The sequence below is a fragment of the Salvelinus alpinus genome, chromosome 7 (genome assembly GCF_045679555.1).
Source record: "Salvelinus alpinus chromosome 7, SLU_Salpinus.1, whole genome shotgun sequence".
Taxonomy (NCBI): domain Eukaryota; kingdom Metazoa; phylum Chordata; class Actinopteri; order Salmoniformes; family Salmonidae; genus Salvelinus; species Salvelinus alpinus.
Genome location: NC_092092.1, coordinates 3,205,988 through 3,232,961, shown reverse-complemented (window position 1 = coordinate 3,232,961; position 26,974 = coordinate 3,205,988). Strand labels below are relative to the sequence as shown.

At 43.3% G+C, this 26,974-nt stretch overlaps 1 pseudogene; it reads left to right on the top strand.

Moving 5' to 3' along the window:
• The window catches only part of LOC139580270 (general transcription factor II-I repeat domain-containing protein 2A-like), a 62,843-nt pseudogene extending 36,881 nt beyond the window's left edge, over positions 1-25,962 (top strand).
• Positions 25,963-26,974: the final 1,012 nt, after the last annotated feature.

The window sequence follows — 26,974 nt, the reverse complement described above, 5'->3', positions numbered from 1 at the left end:
TGGAACAACGGGGACTGTGAAGCAACACAAACACAGGCACAGACAAATGCATACACACACATGAAAAACATACACACTTTACAAACACGTACACATGGATTTTGTGTTGTAGATATGTGGTAGTGGAGTAGGGGCCTGAGGGCACACACTTAGTGTGTTGTGAAATATGTTATGAATGTATTGTAATGTTTTTAAAATTGTATAAATGCCTTAATTTTTCCAGACCGCAGGAAGAGTAGCTGCTTCCTTGGCAGGAACTAATGTGGATCCTTAATAAACCCCAGGAAGAGTTTTTATTTTTTTATTTTTTTATTTTACCAGGTAAGTTGACTGAGAACACGTTCTCATTTGCAGCAACGACCTGGGGAATAGTTACAGGGGAGAGGAGGGGGATGAATGAGCCAATTATAAACTGGGGATTATTAGGTGACCATGATGGTTTGAGGGCCAGATTGGGAATTTAGCCAGGACACCGGGGTTAACACGCCTACTCTTACGATAAGTGCCATGGGATCTTTAATGACCTCAGAGAGTCAGGACACCCGTTTAACGTCCCATCCGAAAGACGGCACCCTACACAGGGCAGTGTCCCCAATCACTGCCCTGGGGCATTGGGATATTTTTTAGACCAGAGGAAAGAGTGCCTCCTACTGGCCCTCCAACACCACTTCCAGCAGCATCTGGTCTCCCATCCAGGGACTGACCAGGACCGACCCTGCTTAGCTTCAGAAGCAAGCCAACAGTGGTATGCAGGGTGGGCTGCTGCCTTGGCAGGAACTAATGGGGATCCATAATAAACCCCAGGAAGAGTAGCTGCTGGCTTGGCAGGAACTAATGGGGATCCATAATAAACCCCAGGAAGAGTAGCTGCTGCCTTGGCAGGAACTAATGGGGATCCTTAAAAAGCAGCAGATCTGAGTTAGTGAATTCAGGCCCACAGCAGGTCTGAGTTAGTTTCAGGCCCACAGTAGATCTGAGTTAGTTTCAGGCCCATGGCAGGTCTGAGTTAGTTTCAGGCCCACAGTAGGTCTGAGTTAGTTTCAGGCCCACAGGAGGTCTGAGTTAGTTTCAGGCCCACAGTAGATCTGAGTTAGTTTCAGTTCCACGGCAGGTCTGAGTTAGTTTCAGGCCCACGGCAGGTCTGAGTTAGTTTCAGGCCCACAGCAGGTCTGAGTTAGTTTCAGGCCCACGGCAGGTCTGAGTTAGTTTCAGGCCACAGTAGGTCTGAGTTAGTTTCAGGCCCACCGTAGGTCTGAGTTAGTTTCAGGCCCACAGTAGGTCTGAGTTAGTTTCAGGCCCACAGCAGGTCTGAGTCATCAACGTGTCTGCTAAAGCATTAACTGGGATAGATGGCTGTTTGATTATCATTAGTCAGGTTAGGGATCTGTCTTGTCCACACCTAGTGTCATGGTCCTTGGTTCTTAGTGCCTATAGAGGCCCCTAGAATGGTCTCTGTTTGTTGGTAGGCTGCCTAGTACTTTCTTTAACAAAAAGCCTGTTTATTTTTCTCTCAACCCTCCCTGCCCCTCCCTCCGTCTTTGTTTCTCTCTGAGAGGGTCCTTGCGAGATGCTTCTTGATGAAGAGGAAACATCTGGTTGTAAGAGTTCCTTCATTATCCTCAGAGAGAGAGAGAGAGAGAGAGAGAGAGAGAGAGAGAGAGAGAGAGAGAGAGAGAGAGAGAGAGAGAGAGAGAGAGAGAGAGACCTGAGCAAACACAGCGCTCCATCACAATACCCTCTTTATGTTTTACATCATCTCAGACAAACCAGAACAGAAGCAAGAGGATCCATCCCAAATGGCACCCTTATTCCGTATGTAGTGCACTACTTCTGACCAGAGCCCTACTCAAAAGTAGTGCACTACATAGGGAATAGGGTGCCATTTGGGACTGAGATGAAGAGAGCTGTTGAAGAGGATCTCCTTCTTTTTCAAGGCTTTTAAATTAAGTGGTCCTACTCTAAAATAAAAACAGCAATTACCAGGGAATTTAACTAGCCCTTAATTCAGCCATTATTCAAGCCACATGTTCTCCTCTCTCTAAAGCGTTCCACTGAAGAGACATACAAATAAATAAAACATGGCTGGCTGTAGTTGTTTTGTATAATGGTTTCGTTAAAACCCCCCCCTCAAAAATAGTACTTGACCTGCTTCGCAATGCTTGAGTGTCCCTTCCAGGGTAATGGTGTTTTGCATGACGTTGTTACTAAGCTGAAAGCATGCAATCACTCTGCTTCAGTCCAGGTCAGTGTAGCCAGATAAACGGGAGAGGAAGAGAGGAAGAGAGGAATAGAGGAGGAGATAGGAATAGAGGTAGGAGATAGGAATAGAGGAGGAGATATGAATAGAGGAGGAGATAGGAATAGAGGAGGAGATAGAATTAGAGGAGGAGATTGGATTAGAGGAGGAGATATGAATAGAGGAGGAGATAGGAATAGAGGAAGAGATAGAATTAGAGGAGGAGATTGGAATAGAGGAGGAGATATGAATAGAGGAGGAGATAGGAATAGAGGAAGAGATAGGATTAGAGGAGGAGATAGGAATAGAGGAGGAGATAGGAATAGAGGAGGAGATAGGAATAGAGGAGGAGATAGGAATAGAGGAGGAGATAGGAATAGAGGAGGAGATAGGTATAGAGGAGGAGATATGTATAGAGGAGGAGATAGGAATAGAGGTAGGAGATAGGAATAGAGGAGGAGATAGGAATAGAGGAGGAGATAGGAATAGAGGAGGAGATAGGAATAGAGGAGGAGATAGGCATAGAGGTAGGAGATAGGAATAGAGGAGGAGAATGGAATAGAGGAGGAGATAGGAATAGAGGAGGAGATAGGAATAGAGGTAGGAGATAGGAATAGAGGAGGAGATAGGAATAGAGGTAGGAGATAGGAATAGAGGAGGAGAATGGAATAGAGGAGGAGATAGGAATAGAGGAGGAGATAGGAATAGAGGTAGGAGATAGGAATAGAGGAGGAGATAGGAATAGAGGTAGGAGATAGGAATAGAGGTAGGAGATAGGAATAGAGGAGGAGATAGGAATAGAGGAGGAGATATGAATAGAGGAGGAGATAGGAATAGAGGAGGAGATAGGAATAGAGGAGGAGATAGGAATAGATAGAGGAAGCGGGGGAGAGGGGGATAGAGGAATAGGGGGAGGGGGATAGAGGTATAGGGGGAGAGAGATAAAAAAAATAGGGGATGGGGATAGAGGGATAGGGGGAGGGGGATAGAGGAATAGGGGGAGGGGGATAGAGGTATAGAGGTATAGGGGGAGGGGGGTAGAGGTATAGGGGGAGGGGGATAGAGGGATAGGGGGAGGGGGATAGAGGGATAGGGGGAGGGGGGTAGAGGTATAGAGGTATAGGGGGAGGGGGGTAGAGGTATAGGGGGAGGGGGATAGAGGGATAGGGGGAGGGGGATAGAGGGATAGGGGGAGGGGGATAGAGGGAAAGAGGTATAGGGGGAGGAGGATAGAGGGATAGGGGGGGGATAGAGGTATAGGGGTATAGGGGGAGGGGGATAGATGAATGGGGGAGGGGGTTAGAGGTATAGAGGTATAGGGGGAGGGGGATAGACGAATAGGGGGAGGGGGATAGAGGGATAGGGGGAGGGGATAGAGGGATAGGGGGAGGGAGATAGATGAATAGGGGAAGTGGGATAGGGATGGGGGAGGGGGATAGAGGTATAGGGGGAGGGGGATAGAGGGATAGGGGGAGGGGGATAGAGGGATAGGGGAAGGGGGATAGAGGTATAGGGGAGGGGGATAGAGGTATAGAGGGATAGGGGGAGGGGATAGAGGGATAGGGGGAGGGAGATAGATGAATAGGGGAAGTGGGATAGAGGGATAGGGGGAGGGGGATAGAGGTATAGGGGAAGGGGGATAGAGGGATAGGGGGAGGGGGATAGAGGTATAGGGGGAGGGGGATAGAGGGATAGGGGGAGGGGGATAGAGGTATAGAGGTATAGGGGAGGGGGATAGAGGAATATGGGGAGGGGATATAGGGATAGGGGGAGGGGGATAGAGGAATAGGGGGAGGGGATATAGGGATAGGGGGAGGGGGATAGAGGTATAGGGGGAGGGGGATAGAGGTATAGAGGTATAGGGGAGGGGGATAGAGGGATAGGGGGAGGAGGATATAGGAATAGGGGGAGGGGATATAGGGATAGGGGGAGGGGGATAGAGGTATAGAGGGATAGGGGGAGGGAGATAGATGAATAGGGGGAGGGAATAGAGGGATAGGGGGAGGGGGGTAGAGGTATTATTATTATATTATTCTGACATTTCACATTCTTAAAATAAAGTGGTGATCCTAACTGACCTGAGACAGGGAATTCTTACTAGGATTAAATGTCAGGAATTGTGAAAAACTGAGTTTAAATGTATTTGGCTAAGGAGTATGTTACTGTATTTCTGACTGCTATTCTTTCTTTTTGCAACATGAAATCACTATCAGTTAACATGTGGAACATTCAGGGCCTAAACTCATCAACCTATCAGTTAGCATGTGGAACATTCAGGGCCTAAACTCATCAACCTATCAGTTAGCATGTGGAACATTCAGGGCCTAAACTCATCAACCTATCAGTTATCATGTGGAACATTCAGGGCCTAAACCCATCAACCTATCAGTTAGCATGTGGAACATTCAGGGCCTAAACTCATCAACCTACAGACTGAAGAGTTTATCACTGGAGTTCAACAAAAATCTTAAAGATGTTGACGTCATCATTCTGCAGGAGACATGGTGTAAGGCTGACATTGTCACTCACTGCCCCACAGGCTACAGAGAGGTAATTGTGCCATCACCGAAACACAGCTCTGTCAATAGAGGCAGAGACTCTGGAGGACTGATCATTTGGTACAAAGCCGAACTAGAAAACCTAATTGATCCCCTCAAAATTGGTAAATATCACATTTGATTAAAACTGAAAAAAAGATATTGTATTGACAGAAAAATATGTGTTCCTTTGGGCAATATATATCCCCCCCCCCCAGAATCCCCATATTACTTAGAGAAGATCTTCCCCACCCAATATATATCCCCCCCCCCCCAGAATCCCCATATTACTTAGAGAAGATCTTCCCCACCCAATATATATCCCCCCCCCCCCCAGAATCCCCATATTACTTAGAGAAGATCTTCCCCACCCAATATATATCCCCCCCCCCCCCCCAGAATCCCCATATTACTTAGAGAAGATCTTCCCCACCCAATATATATCCCCCCCCCCCCCCCCAGAATCCCCATATTACTTAGAGAAGATCTTCCCCACCCAATATATACCCCCCCCCCCCCCCAGAATCCCCATATTACTTAGAGAAGATCTTCCCCACCCAATATATACCCCCCCCCCCCCCCAGAATCCCCATATTACTTAGAGAAGATCTTCCCCATCCTTGAGGAAGAGACATGCCATTTCCAGGCCCAGGCCTCATCTGTGGGGACACAAATGTGCTCACAGGAACACTACCTGATGTAACGACCACACAAGGGGACAGCTTTATTACAGGCCATACTGTGTCTAACTGTCTTAATCTCCCCCATAGAAACAACAGTGACAGCACTGATCATATTTACACCCTACAGACCCTGATAGATAAACATGTCCACCAAAATAATACCAACATTTATGCTTGCTTTATCGACTTCCAAAAAGCATTTGATTCTATTTGACATACAGGACTGTTCTACAAAGTTATTGAAAGTGGTATGGGGGGTTAAACATATGACATAAATAAATCAATGTATACTGGCAATACGTGCAGCATTAAAATTGGCAAAAAAATAACATAATTATTTAACCAGGGGTGAGGCCTTCGCCAGGGTTGTAATCTGAGCCCTTCACTCTTCAGTATTTACATCAACGAATTGGTCACAATTTTAGAAAAATCCTCAGCCCCTGGTGTTAGTCTCCACAATTCAGAGGTTAAATGCCTACTCTTCGCAGAGGAACTATGCCTGCTGTCACCCACAGCACATGGCCTACAGCAGAGCCTGGACCTGCTAGAGCAGTACTGCCAGACCTGGGCCCTGGCAGTAAACCCCAAAAATACTAAAATAATGATTTTCCAGAGAAGATTCAGATCTCAGGGAATTAGACCAAAGTTCTCAATTGGTACAACATATATAGAGTACTGCACACACAAAAATTAGCTAAGTTTAAAAATAAGCTCAACTGGACACGTTAATGAGGCAGTGAATGAACTGAGAAAGAAAGCAAGCAGGGCATTCTAAGCCATTAATAAACAAATAAAAATTGAAATACCTATTCAAATTTGGCTAAAACTAATTGAATGTGTCATTGAACCAATTGCACTTTATGGCAGCGAGGTGTGGGGTCCACTTGCAAACAAGATTTCACCAAATGGGACAAACACCCCATTGAAACCCTGCATGCAGAGTTCTGTAAGATTATCCTACATGTCCAGAGGAAAACTACAAACAATGCATGCAGGGCAGAATTAGGCCATTATCCACTAATAATAAAAACTCAAAAAAGAGCAATTAAGTTTTGGAAACATCAAAAATACAGTGACCCCCTCTCATATCATTACCAAGCCCTGCAATGCCAAGAGCTGAGCAAAGGAAATAGTCCCCTAATCCAGCTGGTCCTGGGGCTGAGTTCACAAACCTGTTCTACTAACACACTGAAGCCTCAGGACCAGAACATCCAATCAATCAGAATAAAACAAATTACAACACAGTCAAAACAAAACTACATTGCTTATTGGGAAACACAAGCACAAAGTAAAATGCAGTGCTATCTGGCCCTAAATCGACAGTACACCGTGGCTAACTATTTGACTATGGTTACTGATCAAAACCTTAGAAAAAGCTTGACAAAGTACAGGCTCAGTGAGCACAGCCTTGCCATTGAGAAGGGTAGACACAGGAAAACCTGGCTCCCTGTAGAGGAAAGGCTGTGTAACCACTGCACAACAGCAGAACCTGATCACAGGTGCATTTCCTGAAAAATGTCAAAAATATAAAATGATTAGAGAGTGCCATTTCCCCAAATTTGAAACCCTTATTCAAGGTTTCAAAGACCTCTCTGATGAGAGTAGGCTACCCGTCCTGTTGGGGGAGGATGCAGAGAGCTGTGGGTTGGCAGCGCACTAGATTGCTGCCTGCCATAAGATGAGGGACAGTGTCTGACAGACCAATCAACCTGCACATGTCCTCTACTGTATGCTTATTGTTATTGTTGAATGTCTGGTTATTCTGATCCTTGGTTATTGTTGTTACTGTTGTCCCGTTGACAATTTTGATTCTTATTATTTTTGTATGGTAAATATAAGTAAAAGTAAGCATTGTCAATATGTACAACGTTAAGTCATGCCAATAAAGCAAATTTAATTGAATTGAATTGAAAGGAGAGAGAGAGAGAGAGAGAGAGAGAGAGAGAGAGAGAGAGAGAGAGAGACAGGAGAGATTGAAAGAGAGAGAGAGAGAGAGAGAAACAGAGAGAGAGAAAGGAGAGAGAGAGGGACAGAGAGAGAGAGAGAGACAGAGAGAGAGAGAGAGATAGAGAGAGAGAGAGAGAGAGAGACATAGAGCAGAGAGAAAGAGAGAGAGAGAGAGAGAGAGAGAGAGAGAGAGAGAGAGAGAGAGAGAGAGAGAGAGAGAGAGAGAGAGAGAGAGAGAGAGAGAGAGAGAGAGAGAGAGAGAGAGAGAGAGAGAGAGAGAGACAGACAGACAGACAGACAGACAGACAGACAGACAGACAGACAGACAGACAGACAGACAGACAGACAGACAGACAGACAGACAGACAGACAGACAGACAGACAGACAGACAGACAGACAGACAGACAGACAGACAGGATGGGTGGAACGCAGGCCTATAATCAAAGTAGAGTGCTCCATTTGACGCTGGTTCGTTTTGTTTCTCACACTAATGCATTCAATTATTTTTTCAGACCAGGAAGAGAAGAGGGATGTATTGCTCAAAACATAATTGCTGGGTGATCATGTAAGGTGAATAGGAGAACAGGATACCTAGACCCCCTATAGTTGCATGTTCCTTCATATATGGGCAACGCAAGGTGACATGAAAACCAAGTTAATCATTGGAAATAGAACACTGGAAATATAATCATTCTGTTTGGTAAATACACAGGAAATACGTACACAGTATTTTGCCGTTCGGATCACCAATTCAAAATGCTATGGCAACGAGATGCGTTTACCTTCAGCTTCTGGGAGCATTTAGGATGATTCTATTTCAGATAATCCTGGAAACATTCCCAACCAACTAGCTTCCTTCACTGCTCCTCGTCTGTCTGTCCATTCCTCCATATCTCTCTGTCTCTGTCTCTGTCTCTGTCTCTGTCTCTGTCTCTCTCTCTCTCTCTCTCTCTCTGTCCCTGGTAACCATTAAAGAGAGGTGCCCTGTCCCAAGTAACTGTTAAAGAGAGGTGCCCTGTCCCTGGTAACTGTTAAAGAGAGGTGCCCTGTCCCTAGTAACCATTAAAGAGAGGTGCCCTGTCCCTGGTAACTGTTAAAGAGAGGTGCCCTGTCCCAAGTAACTGTTAAAGAGAGGTGCCCTGTCCCTGGTAACTGTTAAAGAGAGGTGCCCTGTCCCTAGTAACCATTAAAGAGAGGTGCCCTGTCCCTGGTAACTGTTAAAGAGAGGTGCCCTGTCCCTGGTAACCATTAAAGAGTTGTGTCCTGTCCCTGGTAACCATTAAAGAGTGGTGCCCTGTCCCTAGTAACCATTAAAGAGAGGTGCCCTGTCCCTAGTAACTGTTAAAGAGAGGTGCCCTGTCCCTGGTAACCATTAAAGAGAGGTGCCCTGTCCCTAGTAACCATTAAAGAGTGATGCCCTGTCCCTAGTAACCATTAAAGAGAGTTGCCCTGTCCCTAGTAACTGTTAAAGAGAGGTGCCCTGTCCTTAGTAACCATTACAGAGAGGTGCCATGTCCCTGGTAACCATTAAATAGAGGTGCCCTGTCCCTAGTAACCATTAAAGAGATGTGTCCTGTCCCTGGTAACCATTAAAGAGAGTTGCCCTGTCCCTGGTAACCATTAAAGAGAGGTGCCCTGTCCCTGGTAACCATTGAAGAGAGATGCCCTGTCCCTGGTAACCATTAAAGAGAGGTGCCCTGTCCCTAGTAACCATTAAAGAGAGGTGCCCTGTCCCTGGTAACTGTTAAAGAGAGGTGCCCTGTCCCTGGTAACTGTTAAAGAGAGGTGCCCTGTCCCTAGTAACCATTAAAGAGAGGTGCCCTGTCCCTAGTAACCATTAAAGAGTGGTGCCCTGTCCCTGGTAACCATTAAAGAAAGTTGTCCTGTACCTAGTAACCATTAAAGTGAGATGCCCTGTCCCTGGAACCATTAAAGAGAGGTGCCCTGTACCTAGTAACCATTAAAGAGAGCTGCCCTATCCCTGGTAACCATTAAAGAGAGGTGCCCTGTCCCTGGTAACCATTAAAGAGAGGTGCCCTGCCCCTAGTAACTGTTAAAGAGGGGTGCCCTGTACCTAGTAACCATTAAAGAAAGGTGCCCTGTCCCTAGTAACCATTAAAGAGAGGTGCCCTGTCCCTGGTAACCATTAAAGAAAGGTGCCCTGTCCCTAGTAACCATTAAAGAGAGGTGCCCTGTCCCTGGTAACTGTTAAAGAGAGGTGCCCTGTCCCTGGTAACTGTTAAAGAGAAGTGCCCTGTCCCTAGTAACCATTAAAGAGAGGTGCCCTGTCCCTAGTAACCATTAAAGAGTGGTGTCCTGTCCCTGGTAACCATTAAAGAGAGGTGCCCTGTCCCTGGTAACCATTAAAGAGGGGTGCCCTGTCCCTGGTAACCATTAAAGAGGGGTGCCCTGTCCCTGGTAACCGTTAAAGAGCGACTGACCCTGAAAGCCAACTAATCCCTTTAAAACAGCCTATGTGCCATCGATATTAGTCAAACATTTATGATTGTGTCAAAATTGACTGCAAAGTGTATTAAGAACATTTTTGTCATAAATAGTGATGTGCACGGTTATCCGAATTTTCGAATGAACGTTTCAATTCGAATACTTGTGTGAGTATACCAAAATATATATATATATTTTTTTTTTTAACCTTTATTTAACTAGGCAAGTCAGTTAAGAACAATTAAGAACAAATTCTTATTTACAATGACGGCCTACCAAAAGGAGAAAGGCCTCCTGTGTGCTTGGGGGCTGGGATTAACAATAAAAATAAAAGAATATGTAGGACAAAATACACATCACGACAAGAGAGACACAACACTACATAAAGAGAGACCTATCCCAACAACATGGTAGCAACACAACATGTCAGTTTAACACTGTTAAACAGGAAAAAGGCTTTTTCTAAATGTAATGAAAATGTGACATTGTTACTTACAAGGATATACCATGACATTTCAAATGATCAAACAAACGTTTTAATGTATTTTTTTTAATGACGTGCACAGTGTGCCCCACCCATAAAAAGACCAGTAGCCGACCGATAACTTGTTGGACAATCAAAGCTGCAAAGAGGATCAATGTGTACCAAGTGGAGTGAGAGTTCACTAATGTAATGCAAGATGGAATAAAATGAGGGAATTAAAAGTTAGATAAATGAGAAGGGATTAGTAGGCTAGTGGTTAGTAGGCTAGTGGGGTGGCAGGTAGCCTAGTGGTTAGAGCAGGTAGCCTAATGGTTAGAGCAGGTAGCCTAGTGGTTAGAGCAGGTAGCCTAATGGTTAGAGCAGGTAGCCTAGTGGTTAGAGCAGGTAGCCTAATGGTTAGAGCAGGTAGCTTAGTGGTTAGAGACAGGTAGCTTAGTGGTTAGAGGCAGGTAGCCTAGTGGTTAGAGCAGGTAGCCTAATGGTTAGAGCAGGTAGCTTAGTGGTTAGAGACAGGTAGCTTAGTGGTTAGAGGCAGGTAGCCTAGTGGTTAGAGCAGGTAGCCTAGTGGTTAGAGAAGGTAGCTTAGTGGTTAGAGGCAGGTAGCCTAGTGGTTAGATCAGGTAGCCTAGTGGTTAGAGCAGGTAGCCTAAATCAAATCAAATCAAGTTTATTTTATATAGCCCTTCGTACATCAGCTAATATCTCGAAGTGCTGTACAGAAACCCAGCCTAAAACCCCAAACAGCAAGCAATGCAGGTGTAGAAGCACGGTGGCTAGGAAAAACTCCCTAGAAAGGCCAAAACCTAGGAAGAAACCTAGAGAGGAACCAGGCTATGAGGGGTGGCCAGTCCTCTTCTGGCTGTGCCGGGTGGAGATTATAACAGAACTATGCCAAGATGTTCAAAATATTCATAAGTGACAAGCATGGTCAAATAATAATCATGAATAATTTTCAGTTGGCTTTTCATAGCCGATCATTAAGAGTTGAAAATAGCAGGTCTGGGACAGGTGGCGGTTCCATAACCGCAGGCAGAACAGTTGAAACTGGAATAGCAGCAAGGCCAGGTGGACTGGGGACAGCAAGGAGTCATCATGCCCGGTAGTCCTGACGTATGGTCCTAGGGCTCAGGTCCTCCGAGAGAGAGAAAGAAAGAGAGAATTAGAGAGAGCCAAGATTTTCAAAATGTTCATAAATGACAAGCATGGTCAAATAATAATCAGGAATAAATATCAGTTGGCTTTTCATAGCCGATCATTAAGAGTTGAAAGTGGTTAGAGGCAGGTAGCCTAATGGTTAGAACAGGTAGCCTAGTGGTTAGAGACATGTAGCCTAGTGGTTAGAGCAGGTAGCCTAGTGGTTAGAGCAGGTAGCCTAGTGGTTAGAGCAGGTAGCCTAGTGGTTAGAGACATGTAGCCTAGTGGTTAGAGCAGGTAGCCTAATGGTTAGAGACAGGTAGCCTAGTGGTTAGAGCGTTGGACTAGTAACTGAGAGGGTGCAAGATCGAATCCCCGAGCTGACAATGTGAAAATATGTAGTTTTTCCTCTGAACAAGCCAGGTAACCCACTGTTCCCAGGCCGTCATTGTAAATAAGAATTTGTTCTTTAACTGACTTGCCTAGTTAAATAAAGGTAAAAAAAAAGAAAAAAAAAAAGAAAACGAGCAACCAACAGGTAGGCTATTGTTTCATCTGAAGGTGGTTGTGGAGGAAGGACAGCAATTAAGCTAGCTACTGTATCTATAGCATGTTGGCCAAGGTAGCCCCGTTACCACCAGACAACATGCTGATAGACACAGTATCTGTATCGGCTGGGATTGACAATGAAAGGTTCACATTGGTATATTAGCAGAACACTTCTTCTATGGTGTTATGTAAAGGGTTGGCGTATACTACATGGACCTGTTACTACAACATATTCAACGCTTCTTCTGGCATCTCACCGTACATCTGCCTGCAGTTATTGAACTCAACCTGTAGGAGGTTATGTTTGTTGTTGTGATTGAGTAGGTTGGGGGGGGGGGTTCTGACAGATTGGGTGTGTCATAATTGTGGCATAGACACAACCGAGAAACACCCACATCAAACAACAACCTGTCCCCCGGGAACCCTTAAAGTCTGGCAACAGTGGTGCCCTGTCCCCGGGAACCCTTAAAGTCTGGCAACAGAGGTGCCCTGTCCCCGGGACCCCTTAAAGTCTGGTAACAGAGGTGCCCTGTCCCCAGGACTTCTTAAAGTCTGGCAAAAGATGTGCCCTGTCCCCCGGTAACCCTTAAAGTCTGGCAACAGAGGTGCCCTGTCCCCGGTAACCCTTAAAGTCTGGCAACAGAGGTTCCCTGTCCCCCGGTAACCCTTAAAGTCTGGCAACAGAGGTGCCCTGTCCCCGGTAACCCTTAAAGTCTGGCAACAGAGGTTTTGCCAGACCTGTGCCAAGTTTTCTCCTAGCAGAAGTCGGCTAGGCCAAGAGGACGTCTGTGCCTCGCATTACCCCTTAAAAGATCTTCGCTTGAAAAACTTTAAAAAAGGGCCGACAGTACTGTACTTTCCCTCTTGAGACGCCGTAGCCACTTCCAATAAAATAGTCTGAATTAATCTAAGATAATTTAAGAAATCTGTAATGTTGACGTTTTTGCCGAGGTGATCTTAGTCGCCCTATTTTACATCTAACTAAGATGTTTGGTGCAGTATATCTAGAGTGAAAAAATGTGCATGAAAACGAGTCGTCTATCGTTGAACGACAACAAACACTTTATTGACGAATCTCTACTGTTGACCAATCACAGACGAAGGGGCGTAGACTTCGGCTCCAGAGAAAAAAAAACAATGTGCACGAACAGCCGAACACCGAAACAAACCTAAATGTATAATATACACGCCAAACTCTTTCAGATGGGAAGCATGCAGAAGTCTTAAGGCCGTTAGGATTGTCAAGCGTTTGCTTGCCGACAGTACTTACCGCATTGGCTCTCTGCAGCCCGCTACAGGCAACTGCTTCATAGAAACGAATCCCTCTAACAGTTACTAGGGACCGGTCACCTCTCTTTAATGGTTACTAGAGACCGGTCACCTCTCTTTAATGGTTACCAGAGACAGGGCAACTCTCTTTGTTACCAGGGACCGGTCACCTCTCTTTAATGGTTACCAGGGACAGGTCACTTCTATTGAATGGTTACTAGGGACAGGGTGTCATGTAAAAATCTTCCCATTGTATAAATTTGTTGTAAAATGTTTCACATCGTGAGTCTGTGTGGATGGCTGAGCTCCTGTGGTTGTTTCTCTCACACCACCCCCCCTTGCCCTTTATTTAGCTAGCTAACTGGCATACTTAGTTGTAAACTGGTCGAGATGGCTTATTCTCATAGGTGTGCCGTTCTGACTTGTTTCTGTAGCTAAATAACTAACCAACTAAGTATCAAAAATACGTAGTACCCAAGTCTTTGCAATCGCAAAAACAAATCTCTCCTCAAATCAACCCTCAGCACTTTGACGAGCGAGTCCTGGTATTTATACGCTGACCTCACACCTCATCAAGCTCCTTGATTGGTCAGAGTCAATACTCCTGGCTACCATTGATTGGCAGATGTGTGAAGCAAATGCGCACGTCCACAGAACAGATTTTCAAGGTCGAGGGAAGGTTTGAGAGAATCATCCGCATGAGCTCAGCCATCCACATAAAGAGATGAGCTCAGCCATCCACATATAGAGATGAGCTCAGCCATCCACATAAAGAGATGAGCTCAGCCATCCACATAAAGAGATGAGCTCAGCCATCCACATAAAGAGATGAGCTCAGTCATCCACATAAAGAGATGAGCTCAGCCATCCACATAAAGAAATGAGGTCAGCCATCCACATAAAGAGATGAGCTCAGCCATCCACATAAAGAGATGAGCTCAGCCATCCACATAAAGAGATGAGCTCAGCCATCCACATAAAGAGATGAGCTCAGCCATCCACATAAAGAGATGAGCTCAGCTATCCACATAAAGAGATGAGCTCAGCCATCCACATAAAGAGATGAGCTCAGCCATCCACATAAAGAGATGAGCTCAGCCGTCCACATAAAGAGATGAGCTCAGCCGTCCACATAAAGAGATGAGCTCAGCCATCCACATAAAGAGATGAGCTCAGCCATCCACATAAAGAGATGAGCTCAGCCATCCACATAAAGAGATGAGCTCAGCCATCCACATAAAGAGATGAGCTCAGCCATCCACATAAAGAGATGAGCGTGCAATTATTGAACTGGGAACATTTTACAGCATGATATTACATCCAGAACACGATCAGAGCGATTGGGAACTAGTTCACGCTGGGAAGATTTTTACATGACACAGGGCACCTCTCTTTAAAGGTTACCAGGGACAGGGCACCTCTCTTTAAAGGTTACTAGGGACAGGACACCTCTGTTTAAGGGTTACTAGGGATAGGCCATCTCTGTTTAAGGGTTACTAGGGATAGGCCATCTCGGTTTAAGGGTTACTAGGGACAGGGCATCTCTGTTTAAGGGTTACTAGGGACAGGGCACATCTGTTTATTTATTCTTTCTCTGCCGGTTTAACGGCTCATGACTGGTTTACCTTATTAAACTGGGCTTTGAACGAGCGCAGAGCACCACTAAAAACCTGACAACCCCCCCCCCCCCCCCCCCCACACACAACACACACACACATACCACTACTGAAACTGTCCTGATGGCTGAAGGGGGATCAATTCCAACCACCGCCTCTCGCCTGCCCTGCTCGCCATATGGGAGTTATGTGCAGGGTGATGTTACTATCACACACCGTCAGTGTCCCAAATGGCACTTCATTCTTTTTTTTAGTGCACTACTTTTTGACCAGGACCTGTTGAGCTAAAGTAGTGCACTATGTAGGGAATAGGGTTCCATTTGGAATTCAGACAGTGTTAATAATGATATTAGGACACATGTGCCGTGTCGAAGGGTTAAATGGTCCATTTTAATACTTTAATCAATTCCAATATTAGATGAATTGGAGGGAAAAGAGTAACAAAAAGCCATATGGTTCTTATATAAAAGCCATGAGGTTCTGCTATAAAAGCCATTAGGTTCTTCTATGAACGCCATGAGGTTCTGCTATAAAAGCCATTAGGTTCTTCTATGAACGCCATGAGGTTCTGCTATAAAAGCCATTAGGTTCTTCTATGAACGCCATGAGGTTCTGCTATAAAAGCCATGAGGTTCTTCTATGAACGCCATGAGGTTCTGCTATAAAAGCCATTAGGTTCTTCTATGAACGCCATGAGGTTCTGCTATAAAAGCCATGAGGTTCTTCTATGAACGCCATGAGGTTCTGCTATAAAAGCCATAAGGTTATTCTATGAACGCCATGAGGTTCTGCTATAAAAGCCATTAGGTTCTTCTATGAACGCCATGAGGTTCTGCTATAAAAGCCATTAGGTTCTTCTATGAACGCCATGAGGTTCTGCTATAAAAGCCATTAGGTTCTTCTATGAACGCCATGAGGTTCTGCTATAAAAGCCATGAGGTTCTTCTATGAACGCCATGATGTTCTGCTATAAAAGCCATTAGGTTCTTCTATGAACGCCATGAGGTTCTGCTATAAAAGCCATTAGGTTCTTCTATGAACGCCATGAGGTTCTGCTATAAAAGCCATGTGGTTCTTCTATGAACGCCATGAGGTTCTGCTATAAAAGCCATTAGGTTCTTCTATGAACGCCATGAGGTTCTGCTATAAAAGCCATGTGGTTCTTCTATGAACGCCATGAGGTTCTGCTATAAAAGCCATACGGATGTTCAATAAATGCCATAATGTGGCATTTTTTCATGAATATGAAATACGGACAGGTTCAAAGGTCTCTCACCACTGTACAGTATGACAACAGGTAAATAGGAACATATTTTGATTTGTACTACTACAGATGTACTACTACAGATTTGGTAGACATATTTTGGTTTCTTATGAAGGACAGTATTCTTACCTCTACAAAAATGTTTCCTATTGTCTGCTATTGAACTGTATGTTTGAACGAGACCAACTCCACAGACCCAATGTCCTGACGAGCCACACTAGTCAATAAAACCCTGACTATCTATCACCAACACGTCCACTGGGTCGTCATAGAAACACGATTCTAACCTCAGTCTCAGTAGCTACAGTTGAAGTTGGAAGTTTACGTACACCTTTGCCAATTACATTTAAACTACATTTTTCCACAATTACTGACATTCAATCCTCGTAAAAAATTCCATGTCTTAGGTCAGTTAGGATCACCACTTTATTTTAAGAATGTGAAATGTCAGAATAATAGTAGAGAGAATTATTTATTTCAGCTTTTATTTCTTTCATCACATTCCCAGTGGGTCAGAAGTTTACATACACTCAATTACTATTTGGTAGCATTGCCTTTAAATTGTTTAACTTGGGTCAAATGTTTCGGGGAGCCTTCCACAAGCTTCCCACAATAAGATGGGTGAATTTTGGCCCATTCCTCCTGACAGAGCTGGTGTAACTGAGTCAGGTTTGTAGGCCTCCTTGCTCGCACACGCTTTTTCAGTTCTGACCACAACTTTCTATGGGATTGAGATCAGGGCTTTGTGATGGCCACTCCAATACCTTGACTTTGTTGTCCTTAAGCCATTTTGCCACAACTTTGGAGTATGCTTGGGGTCATTGTCCATTTGGAAGACCCATTTGCAACCAAGCTTTAACTTCTTATATTGAGATGTTGCTTCAATATGTCTACATAATTTTCCTCCCTCATGATACCATTTATTTTGTGAAGTGCACCAGTCCCTCCTGCAGCAAAGCACGCACACAACATGATGCCGCCACCCCCGTGCTTCACGGTTGGGATGGTGTTCTTGGCTTGCAAGCCTCACCCTTTTTCCTCCAAACATAATGAACATTATGGCCAAAGAGTTCTATTTTTGTTTCATCAGACCAGAGGACATTTCTCCAAAAAGTACGATCTCTTGTCCCCATGTGCAGTTGCAAACCGTAGTCTGTCTTTTTTGTGGCGGTTTTGGAGCAGTGGCTTCTTCCTTGCTGAGCGGACTTTCAGGTTATGTCGATATAGGACTCGTTTTACTGTGGATATAGATACTTTTGTGCCTGTTTCCTCCAGCATCTTCACAAGGTCCTTTGCTGTTGTTCTGGGATTTATTTGCACTTTTCGCAAACAAGGTACGTTCATCTCTAGGAGACAGAATGCGTCTCCTTCCTGAGCTGTATGACGGCTGCAATTTTTTGATTTTCCCATGATGTCAAGCGAAGAGGCACTGAGTTTGAAGGTAGGCCTTGAAATACATCCACAGGTACACCTCCAATTGACTCAAAGTATGTCAATTAGCCTATCAGAATCTTCTAAAGCCATTACAACATGTCTGGAATTTTCCAAGCTGTTTAAAGGCACAGCCAACTTAGTGTGTGTAAACTTCTGACCCACTGGAATTGTGATACAGTGAATTATAAGTTAAATAATATGTCTCTAAACAACTGTTGGAAAAATTACTTGTGTCATGCACAAAGTAGATGTCCTAACCGACTTGCTTTAGTTTGTTAACTAGTTGAATCAGGTATGGTTGCTCTGGAACAGCTGGGGGGTCCCTGAGGAGAGAAGAGAGAACTAGTGACTTAGTCAACAGTTCTCATTTGACACAAGGCCAATACGTGATTATTTTACATGTCACTATCACTGGCCATAATCATATTTAACATGTAACCAGCGTAACTCAACAGATTAGATAAACTGGAATAACACTCTCATTCACATTTGCACCACGCCCCAAAAAATATTCTAATGATCCGCTGCCCATACATTTTAATCAAAAGTAAAAGACCCAAACCATGTAGCATTAGTTATTTTCAATCAAGCGAATCATAACGATCCATAGGATTTAATAATGTCCCACCTAACCCTGCTGTTCATCTAATGAAGTTTATTCATATAATAAAACATTTGCCTGCAAGCTGTTTTTAATATTAGTTTCTAAACAGGTATTAATTGTTTATCTAGAATCAAAATGAGACAACATCTGTTTAGTGTCCTCACAACTACTTACATTCTAAACCCAATAATCTCATTAAAATATAGAACTTTATAGAAATGTATAGAAACTTACAGAAATGTTACATTAGAGTTTCATTAAATTACAAAGAAGGAGAGAGAGAGAGATAAAGATAGAAAGAGAGAAGGAGAGAGAGAGAGAGATATAAAGAGAGATAAAGAAAGAGAGAGATAGATAAAGAGAGATAGAGAGAGGAAGACCGAGAGTGAGAGAGAGAGAGAGAGAGATAAAGAAAGAAAGAGAGAGAGAAAGAGAGATAAAGAGAGAGAGAGAAAACATGGGATACTTTTTTTATAACAATTACATCTATTTTGTGTAGAACGTTTAATTAATGAACTACTCTTAAATATAATTTGTGTCCATGCTGATTCATTTCACAGTCATAAAGGGCAGAAACAGACACCCACTCCATTTAGCATGAGGATTTGGGCTTCATCCCAGCACACTATTCCCTATATAGTGCACTACTTTTTTACCAGAGCCCTATGGGTTCTTGGTCAAAAGTAGTGTAGTACACAGGGGGTAAAGGTCCCATTTGGGATGCACCCTTTCTAGCACTAATTTATAATCCTTCAATATCCACATAGTTCTGCTACAGTTTCTAACTTTTGCCGTCCACATCAACTCACACCGATGTGTAGAGAGCAAAGTATATCAACTTTGACACAGTTTTATGGGTGGGAGACGTAGATAATAATTGGTCAACCCAAAAGCCTCAGTGGGTAATTCTACGATAACGGAATTTATTTTGTTCACTTGAAATGTATGCCACACTAAAAATATTGACTTCAAAGTTTAACAAACCGTACAACTCTATCCACAAGGACTACGTTTAACAATTTACTTCAGAAATAATGGGGTGGCCGCTATGAAATGACACCTTTTGTTGGAAAAAATATATATTTTGGTTATTGAACTACAGTAAGTGAAGGAGATTAAACACCAGTAATAGAATGATGGAATGACATCATGGGTCCATGATCTGTACTACACAGAAATACATAATTATATAGATAATAATAATTAAGAATGTCATTCTCTTCACGGTGATGTATCTTAAATAAACATCCTCATTTGAATATTTTGTTATTATTCTACACTCTATTATTTTAATAATTAACCAAATGTTGGCTGCTCTACTGAGCTCTACTGTGCTGTACATTGATGTCCAAACTTGTGAAACATAGGCGTCTATGACTGCATGGCCATGCACGCCTCCAACTCAATCGTCAAGTTTGCAGACGACAAAACAGTAGCAGGCTTGATTACCAACAATGACAACACAGCCTACAGGGAGGAGGTGAGGGCTCTGGGAGTGTGGTGCCAGGAAAATAACCTCTCACTCAACGTCAACAAAACAAAGGAGTCCAATGATCGTGGACTTCAGGAAACAGCAGAGGGAGCAGCTCCCGCCCCTATCCACATCAACGGGACAGTAGTGGAGAAGGTGGAAAGCTTCAAGTTGCTCAGCGTACACATCACTGATAAACTAAAATGGTTCAACGTCAGATGGTTGAAGAAATTTGGCTTGGCACCTAAAACCCTCACAAACTTCTACAGATGCACAATCGAGAGCATCCTGTTGGGCTGTATCACCGCCTGGTACTGCAACTGCACCTCCTTCAACCGCAGGGCTATCCAGAGGGTGGTCCGGTCTGCCCAACATATCACCAGGGACAAACTGCCTGCCCTCCAAGACTCCGACAGCACCCGATGTCACAGGAAGGCCAAAAATATATTCACGGACAACAACCACCCGAGCCACTGCCTGTTCACCCCGCTATCATCCAGAAGGCGAGGTCAGTACATGTGCATCAAAGCTGGGACCGAGAGACTGAAAAATAGCTTCTATCTTATTAAGGCCATCAGACTGTTAAATAGCAATCACTAACTCAGAGAGGCTGCTGCCTAGATACATAGACTTGAAATCACTGGCCACTTTAATAAATGGAACACTAGTCACTTTAATAATGTTTACATATTTTGCATTACACATCTCATATATATATACTGTATTCTATCCTATTCTACTGTATCTTAGTCTATGCCGCTCTGACATTGCTCGTCCAAATATTGATATATTCTTAATTCCATTACTTCACTTAGATTTGTGTGTATTGGGTATATGTTGTGAAATTGTTTGATATTACTTGTTAGATATTACTGCACTGTTGGAGCTAGAAACACAAGCATTTCGCTACACCCTCAATAACATCTGCTAATGAACACTTGTAAGTGACCAATAAAGTTTGATTTAATTTGGTTCAGATTTTGTCTGAATCAATCATAGACGTCTATGTTACATCAATGAACAGTAGAGTATATTACAGTACATTACAGTACAGTAGAGTATATTACAGTACAGAACAGTACAGTAGAGTATATTACAGTACAGTACAGAACAGTAGAGTACATTACAGTACATTACAGAACAGTAGATTAGATTACAGTACAGTACAGTAGAGTATATTACAGTACAGTACAGAACAGTAGAGTACATTACAGTACAGTACAGTACAGTAGAGTAGATTACAGTACAGTACAGTAGAGTATATTACAGTACAGTACAGAACAGTAGAGTACATTACAGTACATTACAGAACAGTAGAGTACATTACAGTACAGTACAGAACAGTAGAGTAGATTTCAATACAGAACTGTATAGTACAGCTCAGTACAGTACAGTACATTATAGTACATTATAGTACAGCTCAGTACAGTACAGTACATTATAGTACATTATAGTACAGCTCAGTACAGTACAGTATAGCAAAGTGCAGTAAAATATAGTGCAGTACAATATAGTACAGCTCAGTACAGCTCAGTATAGTACAGTGCAGTAAAATATAGTGCAGTACAGTATAGTATAGTGCAGTATAGTATAGTACAGTTGAGTAGAGTTTAGTAGAATAGTGTTCAGAACAGTATAGCACAGTACAGTAGAATATAGTGCAGTGCAGTATAGTACAGTATAGTTCTGTATAGTATAGTACAGTACACTGCAGTATAATATCGTTCAGTACAGTGTAGTACAGTATAGTTCAGTAAAGTGCATTACAGCGCAGTAGAATTAGTTCAGTACAGTAAATTATGTACTGTATTGAACTCTATCCCAATCTATTCTACTCTACTGTACAGGAGTGAACTCTACTTTTCTTTACTGTAATGTACTATACTCTACTGTGGTCTACTGTACTCTACTGTACTCTACTGTGGTCTACTGTACTCTACTGTGGTCTACTGTGGTATACTGTACTCTACTGTGGGTTACTGTACTCTGCTGGGGTCTACTGTGGTATACTTAGGTCTACTATGGTCTACTGTACTCTACTGTGGTGTACTGTACTCTACTGTGGTCTACTATACTGTGGTCTACTGTACTCTACTGTGATCTACCATGGTCTAATGCACTCTACTGTACTCTACTGTGGTCTACTGCACTCTACTGTGGTCTACTGTGGTCTACTGTACTCTGCTGGGGTCTACTGTGGTATACTGTACTCTATTGTGGTCTACTGTGGTCTACTGTACTCTACTGTGGTCTACTGTACTCTGCTGGGGTCTACTGTGGTATACTGTGGTCTACTGTGGTCTACTGTACTCTCCTGTGGTCTTCTGTGGTCTACTGTGGTATACTGTACTCTATTGTGGTCTACAGTGGTCTACTATAATCTACTGTGATATACTGTACTCAACTGTGGTCTACTGTACTCTACTGTGGTCTACTGTGGTCTACTGTACTCTACTGTGGTCTACTCTGGTCTGCTGTACTCTACTGTGGTCTACTGTGGTCTACTGTACTCTAAATCAAATACAATCAAATGTATTTATATAGCCCTTCTTACATCAGCTGATATCTCAAAGTGCTGTACAGAAATCCAGCCTAAAACCCCAAACAGCAAGCAATGCAGGTGTAGAAGCACGGTGACTAGGAAAAACTCCCTAGAAAGGCCAAAACCTAGGAAGAAACCTAGAGAGGAACCAGGCTATGAGGAGTGGCAGTCCTCTTCTGGCTGTGCCGGGTGGAGATTATAAATGACCAGCATGGTCAAATAATAATAATCACAGTAGTTGTCGAGGGTGCAGCAAGTCAGCACGTCAGGAGTAAATGTCAGTTGGCTTTTCATAGCCGATCATTAAGAGTATCTCTACCGCTCCTGCGGTCTCTAGAGAGTTGAAAACAGCAGGTCTGGGACAGGTAGCTCGTCCGGTGAACAGGTCAGGGTTCCATAGCCGCAGGCAGAACAGTTGAAACTGGAGCAGCAGCACACCCAGGTGGACTGGGGACAGCAAGGAGTCATCATGCCAGGTCGTCCTGACGCATGGTCCTAGGGCTCAGGTCCTCTGAGAGAGACAAAGAAAGAGAGAAAGAGAGAATTAGAGAGAGCATACTTAAATTCACACAGGACTTTACAACCACCAAGATTAATTGTCAGATTCAACAGAAGATCTCTTTGTTTCTTGGGACCTAGAACAAGCATCTCTGTTTTGTCCGAGTTTAAAAGTAGAACGTTTTCAGCCATCTACTTCCTTATGTCTGAAACACAGGCTTCTAGCGAGGGCAATTTTGGGGCTTCACCATGTTTCATTGAAATGTACAGCTGTGTCATCCGCATAGCAGTGAAAATTAACATTATGTTTTCGAATTTTGCCATATATTGCCATATATTTGCCATATACTCTACTGTGGTATACTGTGGTCTACTGTACTCTACTGTGGTCTACTGTACTCTACTATGGTATACTGTGGTCTACTGTACTATACTGTGGTCTACTTTGGTCTACTGTGGTCTACTGTGGTCAACTGTACTCTACTGTGGTATACTGTTGTCTACTGTACTCTACTGTGGTCTAATGTGGCCTACTATGGTCTACTGTACTCTACTATACTCTACTGTGGTATACTGTACTCTACTGTACTCTACTGTGGTCTACTGTGGTCTACTGTACTCTACTGTGGTCTACTGTACTCTACTGTGGTCTACTGTAATCTACGGTGGTCTACTGTACTCTACTGTGGTCTGCTTTGGTCTACTGTGGTCTACTGTACTCTACTGTGGTCTACTGTACTCTACTGTGGTATACTGTTGTCTCCTGTACTCTGCTGTGGTCTACTGTGGCCTACTGTGGTCTACTGTGATCTACTGTGGTCTACTTTACTCTACTGTGGTCTACTGTAGTCTACTGTGGTCTACTGTACACTACTGTACTCTACTGTGGTCTACTGTGGTCTACTGTGGTGTACTGTACTCAACTGTACTCTACTGTAGTCTACTGTGGTCTACTGTACTCTACTGTAGTCTACTGCAGTCTACTGTACTCTACTGTACTCTACTGTAGGATAGAGTGGGGTAAGTGTTTCAAATTCAGCATCGCTCCGTGAACGAAAAAATAGTATTCTTTCCATCAAAGATATCTTCAGATATCTACAATATGTGTCAAATAGAAATAAAACCTGGATGGTGTTCAGAGATAGTTGGGAGAGGTTGAGTGGAGCTGAAGGATGGGACTAAGAAGAATCAAAAGATAACTATTGTATTGTATAATGTGTCCGTAAAATGTAAATAGTATGTATAAACTGGAAGGAGAGGAATATAGACTTTTAGCTTTCATTTGACATTGACCTATATGACCGGCTCGATCCAGTCTTATGAAGCAACATGGATAAAAGCAACATTTGAAATGGTGTTTTTTACATTGGATAAAAGCAGAGACACAGAGTTACAAAATGGTATTAACATACACTGCATTTGAGGAATAATGGGGAAAGTAATTCTGCTTTGAAAGTTGATAAACTTGTAACCTCACTTTTGAAAATATGGCCTTTGAATGTTTTTGGTAGCTTCTTTGTCAACACCCATTTTACATCGTTAACACTCTCCTAAGCTTTAGCCCCCACCCTAGCAGAGCTGGTTAGGATGTTTTCATGTTATCCAGAGAGTTGGTGACTGTGACTGTGCTGCCGGCAACAATTTAATTACGCTTTTTACTGACACCGGCCATATTCAACGGATGTTGAGCGGTCGTCAATTCATCAGTTATTCTGCGTTCTGGCTGACTAGTCTGACTCAGATGAGAATGCTCTGAAATCGGAGTAGATGGCCAGACTGAATTTACGAATGCACCCGAAATGGTTACTTGCATAGTGGAGTCTTTTGTTAAGACATTTGACTAGTCAGCTAGCCTAAACAATGAACCATAATCCCAACTCATAACGTTACTACCCTGTATGAATCTGCAGGTAGCTAGCTAACCAGGTTCAATGTTAGCTAGCTAACATTATGCTATAAATAGATCATACACGTAATGTTAGCTAACTAACATTACGCTATAACTAGATCATACACATGACGTTAGCTAGCTAACATTACGCTATAACTAGATCATACACATGACGTTAGCTAGCGAGACAGCTAGATAACGTTAGCTAGCTAGTTAACAGTACGCTTTAACTTGAAATGAAACCACTTTCTGTCAAAATTAGAAATGTGTAATATCTGAAAATGTAGCTAGCTAGACTATCTTACATCATAGATGTACGTGTCTCCTGTCACGGATGCCATGGTTGCCTTTAGTTTGAAGATGTAATCCGGAGTGTTATATGTTAGTGTTATAAAAGTGTTATAAAAACTTGGTCTTCCAGAAAGTGGAGAGCAACACTTATACAGATTAACTATAAACAGCGTTAGACAGGATTACCAACACATACTGACCAGCTAAATAGACAGAAGAGAGCTATATGGCAGACCAATCCAAACTCATCTCTCTGCATGTCCAGCCCACTCATTATCTCAGCCAATCATGGCTAGTGGGAAGGTTGCTGTATCTTTCTGTGGCTTAACCAACTAGGCTCGTAATTTAACAATTGTATTCATATTTACAGATGGCATACAGGTTTGTTATTAAGGCAAATGAAAGTTCACATGTTCGAGAAGGCATTTGTGCCAAAAAAAAGCATTTCGATTTTTTTTTTTTAAGTTTACGTTCTAACGGCTCTCCTGTGAAGTAGTGACCGGCGACATTTCCTGAAACGGGTCACCTGTGAACTTCACATGTCGGTGAACATGGATCCTTTTACCTGCTGTTACAAAACTCTTGCTGCCCACATCAAATCAAATGGTTGGGTTGATCAACTTCGAGAAGTTTTATGGATGGATAGTAATAATTCGGTAGATCAGTTCCTTTAGACGCTTATATTATAGCTAAGTGAATTGTGCATTTCTCTCTAAATAGGCATTAACGCACAAGTTAAACAGGTTGTAAGAAAAAAAGAAAGATATTTTTGCTCCATGGGTCACTAAACCCTTGTTATGACCCAGTAAATGATATCCGTTATACAGCATGGTGGAGTATTGGATATCAGTCAACGTGACTTATCCTATTTCTGCCTAGTGCCTCCACCAAACCCACGTCTCCTAGCCTTTAACCCCCCAACTAGCACTCATCAAGCTAACGTGGCTAACATCGCTGGTCACAGGGCTAACCCCTCCCCACTCCACTACCATAAACTCCCTATCTTTACACTATGACATAATCTCAAGTCTCCTCACCTTCTCTAAATTGTGTTTCAGCCCGGTAATAAACCTGGAGATAAACAGCTTCTAAAGGAAGACCAGTCAAGATTAGCGCTCATCAGGCTAACGTGGCTAACGCCACCTGGTCACAGGGCTAACCCCTACCACTGGCCTGCGGTGTGAGAGGGCGCGGTGTGAGAGGCCGTCAGGTCCCCCCTGCAGAGGACCTGACGCCCTGCAGGGGGGCTATTGTCAACTGCCAACACAGAGAAAGAACAAAAAATTGCCCTGTCAGGATCTCTGGCCCCTGTATTTGTATATATTAAGGATCCCCATTAGTTCCTGCCAAGCCAGCAGCAACTCTTGCTGGGGTTTATTATGGATCCCCATTAGTTCCTGCCAAGGCATCAGCTACTCTTCCTGGGGTTTATTATGGATCCCCATTAGTTCCTGCCAAGGCAGCAGCTACTCTTCCTGGGGTTTATTATGGATCCCCATTAGTTCCTGCCAAGGCAGAAGCTACTCTTCCTGGGGTTTATTATGGATCCCCATTAGTTCCTGCCAAGGCAGCAGCTACTCTTCCTGAGGTTTATTATGGATCCCCATTAGTTCCTGCCAAGGCAGAAGCTACTCTTCCTGAGGTTTATTAAGGATCCCCATTAGTTCCTGCCAAGGCAGAAGCTACTCTTCCTGGGGTTTATTATGGATCCTCATTAGTTCCTGCCAAGGCAGAAGCTACTCTTCCTGGGGTCTAAAAACATCAATGCATTTACATTACACTTAAAACAAAATATAAAACAGTACATCATATAACATTATTTCACCACTACATATCTACAATACAACATCTATAATAACACCATACAATGTTATTTCAATCTACGTGTATGTAGAGTGCTAGCGTTTGTGTGTGCGTATACGTATGCGTGTGTCTGTACCTGTGTGTGTCTCTCGCTGTTCAATAAGGCGTATTTTTATCTGTTTTTTAAATTACATTTTACTGCTTAATCAGTTACCTGATGTGGAATAGAGTTCCGTGTAGTCATGGCTCTATGTAGTACTGTGCACCTCCCATAG